The sequence below is a fragment of the Microtus oregoni genome, unplaced genomic scaffold, assembly GCF_018167655.1.
Source record: "Microtus oregoni isolate MIOR12 unplaced genomic scaffold, Mior012 000166F_ref0000362, whole genome shotgun sequence".
Classification (NCBI taxonomy): Eukaryota; Metazoa; Chordata; class Mammalia; order Rodentia; family Cricetidae; genus Microtus; species Microtus oregoni.
The window spans coordinates 297068-312514 of record NW_024544821.1 but is presented as its reverse complement, the minus strand read 5'-3'; the positions used below and the strand labels follow the sequence as shown (position 1 = coordinate 312514).

At 44.2% G+C, this 15447-nt stretch overlaps 1 protein-coding gene across 1 annotated transcript in view; it reads right to left on the bottom strand.

Moving 5' to 3' along the window:
• LOC121445216 (oxysterol-binding protein-related protein 1-like) overlaps positions 1-12641 on the bottom strand; it is a 189042-nt gene extending 176401 nt beyond the window's left edge. Inside the window, exon 1 of the mRNA XM_041647234.1 lies at positions 12475-12641. The gene's annotated coding sequence lies outside the window, so the exon portion shown is untranslated. The remainder of the gene's footprint in view (positions 1-12474) is intronic.
• Between the last annotated feature and the right edge of the window lie 2806 nt (positions 12642-15447).

The following is a 15447-nucleotide window of genomic DNA, read 5'->3' as shown; positions in this document are numbered from 1 at the left end:
CTAGCAGTATAATGAGCTTGTAGCTGTCACCTGCTGATGCTTCTGCTTTCTAGGAGGAAGAGTCATTTCATTTGCAGCTCAGGAGAGACATTAGAAACTGTTTTTCAGGGCCAGAAAAAAATAAGTTAGAAAAGGACATAAAGAGCCTGCAGTGACAATACTTAATTTTTTCCTCTCATACATCTTTACCTAGCCCCAAACTAAATATAGAAAATTATAGCCAAATTTAAAATATTTATGTCAAGATGGGAAAATGTTAAAAATAGCCATTCTCCAAAAAAAAAAAATGCCATTCTCAGAAGAACTATACATTTCGTTCTTAGCAAATAAAGCACAATTTTCCCACTATCCAAAAACAACAACAAAAGAAAAATCTGAGCATGCCCAGTGCTGGTGGCATAGGCAGGAAGGTGTACTAATAAGAAAAATCTGGCCAGGTGGTGGTAGCTCACACCTTTAATCCCAGCACTCAAGAAGCAGAGGCAGGCAGATCTCTGTGAGTTCAAGGTCAGTCTGGTCTACAGAATAAATTTCAGGACAAGCTCCAAAGCTACATATAAACATTCTGAAAAAACAAACAAACAAACAAAAATATGAGCAGGCAAATATCATGACAGACCCCTAATAACTTAGTTAAAAATTAGGCCTCAGTTCCAGCCTCCTGAAATTGAACAAAGGGCAATCAATCACCAATGCCCCCCCCCACACACACCAAAGTTAAGGACAAGGAGAATTGCCCATACTGAGTACAGAGCCGTGGCCAACTCCCTCCTCCCCAGGTACCTTAGGGCAATAATCAAATAAGGATAAAGCCTGAGACATGGCCATACTTGCCCAAAAATATAAAAGCTATAGCCTTAGTCAACTAGTTAACCCTAACCACTTAGAAACATACTAATATTAGCTGGGCTGTGGTGGCGTGTGCCTTTAATGCCTTTAATCCTAGTACTCGGGAGGCAGAGGCAAGAGGATCTCTGTGAATTTGAGGTCAACCTGATCTACAAGAGCTAGTTCCAGGACAGGCTCCAAAGCTACAGAAACCCTGTCTCAAAAAACCAAACAAAGAAAAAAGAAAGGGGAGGGGAGAGAGAGGAAGAGAGAGGGAGAGGGAGAGGGAGAGGGAGGGAGGGAGGGAGGGAGGGAGAGGGAGAGGGAGAGGGAGAGGGAGAGAGAGAGAAGAAAAGAAACAACAAACTAATTATGACTGCCACTTGCATAAGCCAATCCTGGATAGAACTATCGCACTGCTTTTAGAATTCCTTTAGTTGTATAGAAGAGCCTGCAAGATTTTCTTGGAAGATAGTTGGTGTGGGAGAATTGTCTATATTCTGTCAATCATGTTTTAAATAAATGCTGATTGGCCATGCAGGAAGTATAGGCAGGAAAACCAAACTGGAAGTAGAAATGATGCAAGGAGAACAGGAGATTTCAGGGAAGGAGAAAGTTGATTCCTCCCAGTCCTGCCCAGACCACCAAAGCAGCAGGATGTGACCTGCCCCACTGAAAAAAGGTACTGAGCCATATGGCTAACATAGATCAGAAAAATGGGTTAATCAAGATGTGAGAGTTAGCCAGTGAGAGGCTAGAGCTAATGGGCCAATCAGCTTATAATTTATGGAGACCTATGTGTGATTTTCTTGGGGCTTGCCGGCTGTGGGGTACTAGGCGGGACAGATAACACCAACAAACAAGCAGGCTTGCCCCCTGTTCATGTTACAGATAGTCATTCTCCATTTTTGCTTTTATGTTATATGTACGAACCTAGCATGCTGGTACCTTGGCAAGATAATAAACACTCTTGCTGATTGTATATGCTGACGTTTGTACGACTTCTCCAGGACCCTAACACATGCCCAGTACTAGAGGCAGAGGCAGGAATGTGTACTCATAATGAGCATGCCCAGTGCTGGAGGCAGAGGCAGGAATGTGTACTCACATTGAGCATGCCCAGTGCTGGAGGCAGAGGCAGGAATGTGAATGAGCATGCCCAGTGCTGGAGGCAGAGGCAGGAATGTGAATGAGCATGCCCAGTGCTGGAGGCAGAGGCAGGAATGAGTACTTATAAGCTACAATGTGCACCACTTTCCACGTGCTGCATGGGAAGAGGCAATATTTTGCAGTATCAAATCACCTCCAAAGTACATATGTAACATTTCCATTCTGAGCTTTGTCCTACAGACACACAAAGACTGTTTTATCAGCATCTTTACAGCTGTAGTCCTTGCAATAATGGAGAGTTAGAGACATGCCCATGTGCCAAAGAACTGCTCTGGCAAGAGTGTTCAGGTCCCAAAGACAATGTGTGGAGTCCTCAGGTTGAGAGAGGAGGAGACAGATGTGATCTGAGGATGAATCCAATGGCCACCAGCAGCATTTGAGAAATGATTACACCTTTTATACCGCATACTTGCGTGTGGTATTAAAAAAGAGATAAGGGGAATTTGAACAGGGATGTGGCTTATGATCAGGAGAGGAGGAATCTGGCCTTGACCTTGACAATAGGCACCAGTCAGACCAGGCCATAAACTCCTTTTGCTATAGATAAGAAGAATGACTGCTTTATTAAGCAGGAATTTTCTTGAAGACCCTTATCCTATTGCCCGACTTTGGGAAAAGGACTTCTGGGGAGCAGACACTATACTACAGCTTCTTAGTCTTACTATATGAACCTGTTTCCTCCATAACGTCCCCAAAAGGGAAGGTCCTGATGTCATACTCTTCCCAGTATACGGGATCATTCTGATTATTCTTTATTTATTCACTGAACTCTTGCCTTTTATGGCCTCAGGATCTGGATCTAGATTGTAGGCATTTTATCCTTGGGGTCAGGTGTATCTAGTAAATCTCTAACTCTCCTATTCTTGGTTAATTAGGAGGGTGCGATGGGGAAGTTCTCCCAGAGAGGCTGCCATTCTACACATGTTCACCCTTTACAAAGCCCATACATAATCCCCAAAGGGGAAGGCATTAACAGTCACAATCAATAAAAATTAAAAAGGTGCTGTGTTGAAATGCAGAACTTTGGCAAGCAGCAATTGTCACCATGTGGTCCACGCCACCCGTGTTCATCAAAGTGGAGCTGGCCAAATAAATCCTCGGGGGATGCTAAGAAAGGGTCTCTAGCTGTAAGGCAGTGATGAGCCTGGCAGCAAATCTGGAAGCCTGTGCAAGAAACCCAGATGCCCAGACCTCTGGCCTTCACAGAGGCAACATTCCTAACAGTGGCAAGCCAGGAACACCCTTCAGAAGATACAGCTAGTCAATTCCTCCAAAACACAGGCTCTCAGCAAACAACCAAGTCAGGTAAGCCTTACACAAACTGGCAATGATAGTTGCCCAACTTGCTCAATTTCCAGTCAGCTATTGCCCTGCACTTAAACAAGAGCCAATTACCAAGGACAAGATATCTAATCTAAACAAAGCTACTAAGATATGAATGATGCCAAAACCAAACAAGGGAGAAAAACAACCAGAGAAGACAAATTATTCAGGTTTTTAAAAAAGTTTTAAAATTAAGATTGACATAGTTATAATATAATATAAAAATAATATTTAAGTTTTGATTCTTAAAAAAATGGAAAAGAGAATGCTGATAATTACAACCAGTAAAAATAAAGAGCTCAGTAGCAGAGTTGGGAAATAAAGCTAAAGGTATACCCAAGAAAACAGCAGTGGTAGAAAAACAGTAAAGCCAGGCAGGGAAGCATAGGCCTATAAACACCCCCACACACACACTCGGAATGCGGATACAGGAGAATTGCTGTAAGTTCCAAGACCAGACTCAGCTCCATAGGGAGTTAAAGGCCAGCATGGGATACACAGAAAACCCCTTCCAAAAAAAAACCTCATGGAATTGGAGGGAATGTTGAGAACCCAATAATTTTCTTTTTAATGTCTGATCTATGGGCAAGAAATCCCCAGGTGGTGGTTTGAATGAGAATAGTCCTTGTAATGGTTTAAGAAAAAACAGCATAGTCAGTGGCAGGCCACGAGGGGCAGCAGGTCCCAGGCCATAGCAGGTGACCTGAAATGGATAGGCACACCATGCAGAGAGAGGGTTTGGGTATAGTTTATTCAATGGGATATGGATGGAAAGGGAAGGGGAGGGAAAGAAAGAGAAAGGGAGGGAGGGAGGGAGGGAAGGAGGGAGGGAGGGGGAAAAAAAAAACAGAGGTGGGAGGAAGAGGAGCAGCAGCCACCTCTTCCAAGAGAGAGACAGGACTGAGAGAGAACAGGTTGGTAGCTAAGATCCCCTTGCCTCAGAAGAAGGGGGGACTGGGCAGGCTTGTCTCTTAAAGAGACAGGGAAAGTCAGTAGCAGGTCTTAACAGTCCCATCTCTTTCTTATAATAAAAAGGCCAGAGGTTAGGCACAATAGGTTAAAGGAACAGCAGATTCTCAAGACTGCCTCCTGCTTATTTGGGGGTGTCATCTTGGGGCAGGGGGACCTGAGAAAGCTGGGTACTGGTCACATCCTGGGGTAGCTAGTCTCTTCACTCCTGTCAGGGGAGTTGTGGTATGGAAATATCTGGTGTTTCTTAGACCTGTTTAAGGTGGATCTTTCAATTAGGCTCCCTGGAACTCACAAGAATTTTGGGGGTTTGTAAAAACTTAAGTTTAAAACAGCAGCATATTTATATTAGAATGACTGTGACAGATATTTTTGCAACATGAGAATTCTGTAGCTTATTGAAATTTGTTTGGTGAGGCTGTCCTTTTAAATGACAAAACCTTTCAGCTGTCAAACTGCATCAGAGATCTCAGAGAAGAATAAAATTTTACTTGAGTTATTGATTTAAAAACGACAGAGAACTTACTTGGTTGGCCCCTAGAGCTACTCCTCAGGGTCCTCCATGGTCGCTGAAGGTCTTTATTTGCCTTTTGCTGTTTAGCACAGGGCCTGCCAGGCTCCAGAAGATCCTGTAAACTATGAAATCTGTAGGAAGACAAGCCTACCTTGACCTGAGCAGCTAGGCTGTCAATTCCAGCAGTTCTGTCCACTGTCTGGAGATCTTCAGTTTAGATGAAAGGCAGTTTTGCCCAGTGGTCAGCACTTGGCAGTAGAAGCAAAGTGTGGATGGATGTTGTTCTATGCCCATTTGTCTTCTGTCTTCTTTGGAGGAAATAGAGTGCTGCTGCTAGGAGCCAACCTGTCTCTTTTTGTTATGAAAAGTCTTTTAATAATTAAATATTTAAATGTCATATTTCCCAGATATCTGAGCAGTTGAGGGCTGTTTACCAGGTATAGATGAGTTATAACTACACTGTAGAATCTGCCTGGAGAGCTGGGTCTGAGTTTGACTGCATCGGCTCTCAACTTAACAGGTAAGATTCATACTTGTAAAAGCCTGAAGAAAAAACTGCTTGCAATAGAAGATTATTGAAAGAACTGACAATAGTAGAGAACAGCTTAATATATTTTAAAGCAGGATTAGATTAAATATACTGTATTTTTGTAAAAGACTTAAAAGTACATACCAACTTAAAACATAAGACTTATTCTTTTTGTTAGTCTGGAAAGAGATATAATGGAGCAGACAATTATAACATTTAACAGTAAACATACGTGCATTTAAGTCACATGTATGCACACACACACATATTAAACAGAAATTGGGCAAAGTGGATGCTCTTGGTGGGCCCTATCAAAGGCATGCCACTGTGCAAAACACACATGTAACAGAGTCAGCACTAGGTGACCAGGCAGGGAATAGCTCAGTAAAAATGGCGGGATTTGGTTACCTGACCTGGCCCTCAGTTAAGATGGCAGTAAGGTGACCTGACCTCAGTCAAAATGGCGGCAGTCACATGTTGTATGGAGAAGCCATATTTTTTTGAGCCATGGAAGTTTTAAATATAATAACAAGAGAGACATAAAGGCCATGTAGAACATACATTTAAAACAGGATTACACCCATGTGACCACACCATTTACACACTCTTTTATACATGAAGTAGAGAGGGAAATTACTTAGCACTGTGATCCGCCCTGTTGCCGAGCTGCCATGACAGACAGCAAGGGCTTGAACTGGAAACAGTTGCCTCGCAGATCCGACTAATCTTGTTGGTTTCTGTCGAACCAGCGGTAGCAGTGGCAGAGGTAGTATAGAAGGAAAGGGAGCGAGAGGAAAGAGCATTTTCAGACAGGTGGGAAAGGGGCTGCCCAGTGGAAGGAAAAGCAGAGCTGGCAGGACACTGGCCGAGCATTTACAAGTAGGCTGCTGATAGTTTGAGGGTTTATTTTCCATGGCTGAAAATGTGAGAACCCACAAAAGCAGCAAACGAACACCTCAAGGCCTGTAGAGGAACATCTCTCTTTAGGCGGGCTGATAATGTAGCCTGACTGGCCCTAGTCAGAGCGACTCAGGCTAGAGGCCACCCCGGGGATCTCTCACAGTGGGGACCACTTACAAGCAACCCAATAGAAAAAAAGAAAAACAAAAACCCGAGGGACCCCGGGTCCCACAGCGACCGCACAGCTCAGCGTGTGCAGTGCTAGCATGGAGGACTACCGCGAGTGGTCCACTCACGTTTTTAGCTTTGGGAAGCAACCAGAGATGAATGTCAGTCAGTGAAGGCTGTGGTTGGGGGTGATCCCCTCCATTTCTAGGAACACTAGAGGATTTCCGGGAGCTCAACAGTCAATTCCTTAGGTTCAGAGAAACAGTTAAGCTGACTGGAAGGGAAGAACTCACCACCGAAGCTGCTGGTGTGTGTAGAGGTTGGCGCTTAGGCAGATGGAACATGGGGCTGTCCGTGAAGAAACCCGGTTCCCACGTGTCCTCAGCCAGCCTGCCCAGAGGCAGGAGGGAATTGGACAGAGCCTGGCCGAGTCACAGAGCACCAATGTAATGGTTTAGATAATAGCTGCAGCACAGTTCCCCAAGGGCCGGGTGGGAGACCACGGCAGACCTTGAGGGCCAGCCGGTCCCACAGAGCCACGGCAGGTGGGTGGGTGGGAGACGGATAGGCAAGCCATGCAGAGAGAGGGTTTGGGTATAGTTTATTCAGTGGGTTATGGAAGGGGGAGAGAGGGAGAAAAAGAGAGGGAGAGAAACAAAGACGGAGAAAGAGAGAGAAGGAGAAAGGGGGGAAAGGAGAGGAGGCAGCAGCCACCTCTTCCAAAGAGAAGAGAGACTAGAGAGCAAGAGAGCATGCAGGCTGGAAGCAGAAGGAAGATAGCTTGCCTAGGTGGAAGGGGGGCGGAGTGTGTAGGGCCTGTCTCTTAAAGGGACAGCACAAGTCAGTAGCAGTCCCCACAGCCTCTTAAGTTTGAATGTTAGTCCAAAGTTAGAGGAACTGTGTAGGAAGGGGTTAAGAGGTGTGGCCTTGCTGGAGGAGGTGTGTGTTATGATACAGTGCAAGTGGGACCCTGGCTGGTGAGCCCAGGATGTGAGGACTGTGGAAGACAAATATACCACACAGACAGAGATTGGGTGTGAAGTTTATTGAGAGGAGTGGGGGACAGGGAGGAGGAAGGGGAGCGAGAGGCCTGCCTGACTCCTCAGAAGAGCAGTGGGGATAGAGACTGGGAATGGACAGAACTTGTCTCTTAAAGGAACCTTTGCTGGCTAGAGTATTGCCTGGGTTCATCCTTGCCAGGAGACTGGGGCAGCATAATGCCTGAATCCTAACAGTGTGGCCTTGTTGGAGGAAACTGCATTCCTGCGGGTGAGCTTAAAGGTTTCCAAAGCCCACATCAGGAAAGAAAAATTCTTGAGCTTCTGGGGAAGGAAAGATTCCAACAACAGAGGAGTAGGAATCAAAATTTCTGACTTTTCAAGGCAAAGTGAACAGCTAAGAAATTCTCAAGTTCTGGGGGAAATCATTTCCAATCCCCAAATCTACAACTAGTTAATCAAAAGCAAAGTCAAACAGACATGCACGGAGGAGCTGGGACTTGAAAACTCTACCAGCCCAGCTGTGCTTCCAGATGTGCATGACAGGGGTTCTTAGAAAACTAAGGCGATCATGGCCTCAGCTTCATTCAAGGAATGCCAGGGAAAAACAATGAGGTAAATACAAACACTAGTTTACATTTGCTATAAAAAGAGTTCAAAAACTGGTCTTTGCCACAGCCTTACAAATCCATCTCTGGCTGTGGTCTCAGCTAGCTGAGAAGCTTTTTGTGCCCCATAGAGACTTATTTTTTTAATTTTTAATGTTTTTCCTGGAATAAAGTTTGCTTCTGGTTTATTAGACTTTGGTGGTCTGTCCCCATATTTGCACGACCTCCCTTCCATGGACCCAACACCCAGCATCATAAAGAAAAAATCACAAGCAGATACTTATTGTATGATTGAATATCAATATGCCAATATAATACTTTAGCTACATTATGGTGCAAGAATTTTAATGGGAAAAATTAAATGTTATAAACAAATATACATAGAAACTAAACCTTAAAAGGTATTTCAGATAACTGCTTAACTCCGCATTCCAAAGTGGCCACTGCTAAATGGGATGTGTCCCCATGCTATGTTCTCTGACTACAAAGGAAGTTAAAAATACTATGTAGGAGCTGGAGAAGATGGCTCAGCAGTTAAGAGCACTAACTGCTCTTCCAGTGAACCTAGGTTCAATTCCCAGCACCCACATGGCAGCTAATAACTGTCTGTAACTCCAAGATCTGACACCCTCACAATGACATACAAGCAGGCAAAGCAGCAATGTACATAAAATAAGAATAAATTATTTTTTTAAAAATCACTACGTAGCCGGGCGGTGGTGGCGCACGCCTTTAATCCCAGCACTCGGGAGGCAGAGGCAGGCCTCGAACTCTGTGAGTTCGAGTCCAGCCTGGTCTACAAGAGCTAGTTCCAGGACAGGCTCCAAAACCACAGAGAAACCCTGTCTCGAAAAAAAAAAAAAAAAATCACTACGTAAACGGCATAGAAATGGTCAGAACTTCTGCTCTGATTATTTATTCCCAAGCAACTGATAACTCTTGCACACACGCTTTTACAATGATGGCAATTGCAATGATCCAAACAAGTAGATGCATTTTTGTTTTAGAAACTCGACACGGATAAGAGATTCCTAGCTAATCTACAGTGAGTTTCCGGTTGAAAAGCCAAAACACAAGAAATTAAAATTATTTGCCAAGTGGATGATAGCAGAACCACAACCATAAATAATCCAGAACTTGCAATGTCGGGATAAAATAATGCAATCTATCTCATAAACTTCAGGTCAGTGCCATGGATTCAGTCATTGCTCCCATGTGAACACTGAAGACAGGAATCCGATTCACACCTGGCAGTTGAAGGAAAGCAGCAGTGTAAGAGCTGTTTGGGAAGCACTCTCTAGTGTTTAGGGTTAACATTAAAGCTGCTTAACTTTTCATGCAGAAAACTTTTTCCTCTAACTTCTTGGGTGAATCTCCGCCCTGAGGATAAGCACTGTTCTTCTGCACAGCTGCCTAAGCTCAGGTCACATGCCACCATGGCAAACCCTCCAGGCAAGAGACTATGCTCTTAACACTTATCATTTGAATCACCTCCTGTCTGTGTTAGTCACAGAGACCACTTAATGCCACACAGAAAATAATGCCTAATCGCTGGGTAATTATCATTTCATATAAATCCGGCTGAAAGACTTAATGCTTGATGAACATAAGTAAGTGTCATGGCCTTCCTTAACAACACTGTTTCAACTTTGTGCTACATTTTATTTTTTATCTAGGAGGAAGCTTCCTGCACCGGAGACTTCAATTTCAACTTGAAGATTCTGAAACTTTGGGGTTTTGTTGTTGTTGTTGGTTTGGTTTGGTTTTTCGAGACAAGGTTTCTCTGCAGCTTTGGTGCCTGTCCTGGAAGTAGCTCTCGTAGACCAGGCTGGCCTCGAACTCACAGAGATCCACCCGCCTCTGCCACGCAAGTGCTGGGATTAAAGGCATGTGCCACCACTGCCTGGTCAGATTCTAAAACTTTTAGCTAGTGTTTCAAAACAGCTGGTCTACAGAAGCTACCACAGAGGAGTCTCAAACTGGACAAAAAATTTAATAATGACAATACTAACAAGGAAGTTGATGGAATTTTATTTTTAATAAACATTTTTGAACCTTAGACAAGATGAATTTCAATTTCTCCCACTTTATTTCATACTTGAAAATCAATTATCTTGAAAATGGAATTAAAGTCATATAATATTGATGAATCACAATTTATACACTATAGAAATTTATCTTTAAAGAGAAGTTGTGAGGGAAAAGAGTCTGGAAGTTACCCCGGACAGCTTGCAATTCCTGAGTGCAGGAGATCCCCTAACTCAGCTCCTGAGTGGTCGGGACTAGAAGTATGAGTCACTTTTAAAGGAAGTAAACACAAAGCATGCTTGTGGTTTACTTTCCAACAGCACACGATGGGACATGTAGTTGTGTCGTAAAGTCCTCCTCACAGGCTAATGAATGGGAAACACCAATGGAGTACCCTGAATCATCTATTTCTTACCCAAGAGCTTCCCTTCAGTTTTGGGAGAGAAAAACCTCAAGTTCAGCCACGAAGACCATTTCAGATAAAAGACACTACACCTAAAATCATAAACACACCCATGCAATGTGTGACATATCTGTTTCTCATCGCTGTGTTCATGGTATGTGTGGCAGGTTCATGTGTCTGTGTGCACAGCACATGTGTGAGGTCATATAACTTCCGGTGTCTCTCCTGGCCTTCTACCTTGACTCAGGGTTTCCTGGTCACCATTGTCTCTAACAGCTAATAGTGTAGGTGTCACAGAAACTTCCAGGGATCCCCCTGCCTCTGCCACCTCCCATAATGTGGCAGCCCTGGGATTAGAGAGACGTGTCTGTCTTCAGAACCCAGGTCCTCACAATACTAAGTAGTTCACCCACTCAGCCATCTCCCCAGCCCTTTCTGAAACTTCATTAATGAGTTGGCATACGCCAATAACTACACTGCAAAACCTATGTACTCCTTCTAGGAACCTCAAAGAATTTACAATGCCATCAACAAAATCCTGGCTGAAGCTGACCCAGTTAAGAGACCTGACAAAGTTCTTAACCCTTCACACTTCTCACTAGCAGGGCTATCTTATTCTCTCTCCTCCATATGTTACTAGTTGATTTCTACTTTTTACTGACTTTTTTTTTCTGTGAGCACTTATGAAGTCAGCTTCTTAATGTGTCAACATGTAAGAAACTGTCACCAAGTCCAGTGAAGTAGTACAGGCTTGCAATCCCAGCACTCAGGAGAATGACAACCAGGAAATAATATCGTCTTGAAAATAAAACAAAAATTGCCACAACAGAGCTCCAACTGAAAAATACTATGATCACATATTCTCAGTCAAATCAACAAGAGAAAGTTTGTAATTTAGTGGACAATGCATCATACAACCCCCCAAAAGAACCAACTATTCTTCCACAGACTGGTTCCTTCTGGAACCATTTCATTTCCCTTTAAGAGAATACAGGAGAAGGACATTTTAGAGAAATCCTGCCTGGCTGTGAACAGGTGTGCAAACTGCTTGAATAATACCTGCAAAATGAGCAGTCCCCAGAGACAGGAATTAGCCACTGCCACCACAGCCCCGATGATGTACAATCAACACTTATCAAGTGTCACTGAACAACTATTTCCGATAAGGCTGCTTGATTTCTGGGAGTTAACTCTTATTTTGATTATCAGCTGCCAAACACTGCTGGGAGCTACTCTGCCCGAGAGAAACTAAAAGGATAAACTTGGGAAGTGTTACTCACATCTTTCTCTGTGTAGGTTGTACACGGGGCTCACCTGGCAATTTAGAATTAGAGTATGGGAAGAAAGTGGACTTTGTAGCTATTCCATAATTACAGATGCTTACAATTTATCAGAGGAACTTAAAATTTATATTAACCATGGTGCAAGGGAGGAAAAAAAGCAGCACAGCGTTAGCATGTGAACACTGATGGCCTCCAAAAGCTAAGAAATGAATCTGTTCCAAACTATCCACTATGTGTCTTTTACAGAGAACTGAAGGACTGCAGGCAAGACCTTACTAATGCAGAGCTAGTTCAATTCCATTATCAAGCAGCCTTACAAACCAATAGCTACTGAGCAGCATTCAATCAGCTTTGTCTAACTTACTAGCAGACGCGGAGCCATTCAATTCCACAATGCTGCCTACTTAAAAACACCCGACGGGCTGACAGCTCCAAGCAGAAAAACGAGATTCAATGCCCCCTGCAGATCTCTGGGGCCACGGGTTAAGAGTCAGTGCAGCTGTGGTCATTCCATTGCTAAATCGCCTTTTGCTGTCGTTGGGGTTTGTAAAGGCGGTCCGGGACAATGGTCTCACGCACGACGCGTGACTTCCATTGTCAATCAGTCCTCCGGCTGGAAGGAAACTACAAGTTAGGACACGCGCTCCTAAGTCGCTCGCAAATGCGCGGCGTGTCGCGCCCGCAGCCCTGGCTCTCACAGCCGAGATCCCGAGGCTCCGAGGCCCGTCACGCCACACCCGGAGCCACACTGACCTGCGCGCTCGCGGGCCCGCTCCTGAGGCGGCCTCCACACAGGCCGGGCCGTGCCACCCGGCGGCCGTCACCCACGCGGACCGCTTTCACGAGGACGCCCCGGGGATCCCGATTGGGAACCGTGCGGAAGCCGAGGAACCGCGCCTCCTGAGCCAGGAAGGCCTGGGAACGCGCGCGCCAGAATTGTTGGCGCCCGGCCTGGCACGTGACCTGCTGCGGGGCCACGCCCCTATAGACCACGCCTCCGGCCCGACCAGCCTAACTGGCCGCCTCCTCCCTCCTTTCTCCTAAAGTAACTGAGGACCAGACCTGGGAGATGCAGAAGGAGGCAGCATTGACTCCGAGCAAAACAACAGTGGGTTAATACTGTGAAGACTCCTAATACACAGATACATTACCCGGAAATCCAGGGCTATTTTTTTTAATTGTTATTTTAGTTGCTACTAGACCCATGTAAACTTACCTGGCAGTATAAATTAGCCACACCTACCTCTTTCTGTTCTCACACTTCAGAGCCTGGTCTTAACACATCAAACAGATGTAAAAGCTAGTATTTACATCATACTAGGGATGCGTGAAAGATGCATAGAAATTGAATGGAAGTAAGATTTTACAAATTTCCCTCCACTTCTTCTCATGAAATAATCTCTGATAAAGAGCATACTTTTTCACACTCGTGTGTCTGACCCATCTAGCCAGAGGACTTACCACACAGTCAAGGTTCAAACTCATATAATTCCATCTTTAAAAAAGATTCATACATAAGCTCAAAACTAACTTGTTAACATCTCAACTTTTAAAAGTTTGCAAAAGGATTTAACAAACGTATTTGTTCGTGGTGAAAAATTAACAAGCATCATTTTAAATTTTAAAAAAGCTGATGGTCTTGACGTTCACTCAGGTCCAGAAACTTGTACTGAAAACCTGTCACAAGCAGATTCCTTGTTAGACTGAGTGTGACCCATCGCGTGTGTCTGCCACATATCACAGGTCTTTACAAGCTATGTCTTTGGAGGACATAAGCAACCCGTTCTGCAGGCTGACATCGTTTCCTAATAAAACAGGCATTAACTACCGCAATGTCTCAGTTGCAGATTCTAGAATAACTACCACAGTGATATTTGTTGAGATGAAACCCTGGGACTTTAAGGAAAAAATATTGGACTATCTTACTATGTAAACATTTCATAGGGAGACTTAACCATATTCACTGCAACTAGGACATCGACATCAATCAGACCAACATAATGATTCTACCAGAGTCCAATCTGGTGAACCAGTGAGTTGGTCTTACAGGAGCATGGATTGGGACTTACTTAGGGAAATGCGAATGACCACAAAGCAGCCACATCACTAAAATTCTCAATGCAGCATAGATGATAACTTCCTCTGTGCTGTGTAGGTAGACTATCCCACTTGGGCAACCACCCACCTTCTACACACTCTAGCAACATCTGAGACTATATGTGGCCGGGGCAAGTCACACACAGCTGGGCGGGAAGTGTACAAAGAGAGGCTGGAGCCTCTGGTGACCATCACTTCTTGCTGGGGGTCTCCCCCAGGTAGTCACAGCTACTCTGATTAGGATGGTAATGACTGTTCTGAGGACACCGATCTATAACACATCTTCACAGCCAAAATAAAAAGTGACTGTTGAAGGGCTGGAGAGATGGCTCAGAGGTTAAGAGCATTGCCTGCTCTTCCAAAGGTCCTGAGTTCAATTCCCAGCAACCTCATGGTGGCTCACAGCCATCTGTAATGGGGTCTGGTGCCTTCTTCTGGCCTGCAGGCGTACACAAAGACAGAATATTGTATACATAATGAACAAATAAAAAACCTTAAAGGAGGGAGTCAAAACAATTTTAAAAAATGTGACTGTTGAAATAACTTCCCATCTGATTCCCTGAGAACCTTCACTCTCACTGGGAGGGCTAATACTTTGAATTCATTGACTGCTCACTTATAAGTGAAAAATGATCTCTAGCCCATGGCAGGGTGAGGCAGTCCATTCTTGATAGAAGCACTAACTGTACTGTATTTTTACAAGTTTTTTGATGTTGCTGTTTTTGTTTCTTTGGTAGTATAAAGAATAAGAAAGGAGGAACTTGCTACCCAAAAGTTAGTCACTTTTCTGTTTCTGTGATAAGACACCATGGCCAAGGCAACGTATGGAAGGAAGATTTAATTTGGGTTATGGTTCCAGAGGGTTAGGAGCCGTGGTGGTGGGGACTCTGCTTTCCATACCAGCAAGCAGCAGCCAGGTGACGAGAGGACAAGCTGAGGACTCTCATCCTGGAACAAAAGTCTGAAGCAGGAAGAACCGCCAGAAATGGTGGGAATCTTCACTCCTAAAGCCTGTCTTTAGTGACAAGACCATACCTCCTCTATGTCCCCAAACGGTAGCACCAACTGGAGTCAAATACATGAACCATCAGGTGATATTCTCATCTAAATTCTCACCACCGCTCTTCCAGAGGACTCAAGTTACATTCCAAGCACCCATGTCAGGTGGCTCACAACCACCTGTGATACCAGCTCCAGAGCATCTGAGACCCTTCTGTCTTTGTGGTTACTTTCCCTCACATGTTCACAGACACACATCTAAACATAATCTTTAAAAAATAAAATAAATATTTTTAAAAAGCTAAGAAAAGATACAGCCTTGTCTTTTTCTTATCGGACAGGTGAAACACCCCATAATGATAATGTAATAGAATCCATTATTCTAGAACTTCACTGTTCTGCAACACTTTCCGCAGAGACAGAATGGTTTTGTCCTGTCCAGTCGGGAGCCGCTAGCTGTATGGAACTATAAGACACTTGAAATTCAGCTTTGTGCTGGGTTCTCATTTTAGCTTTAAACTTACACGATCTTTTATGGCTATCAGTTGCCATTTCAGACATAGAAATTCCATAAGTACTGTCACCTTGTTGTCCCCAGTTGTAACTCACCTAAATAGAGAAGCATCTGGC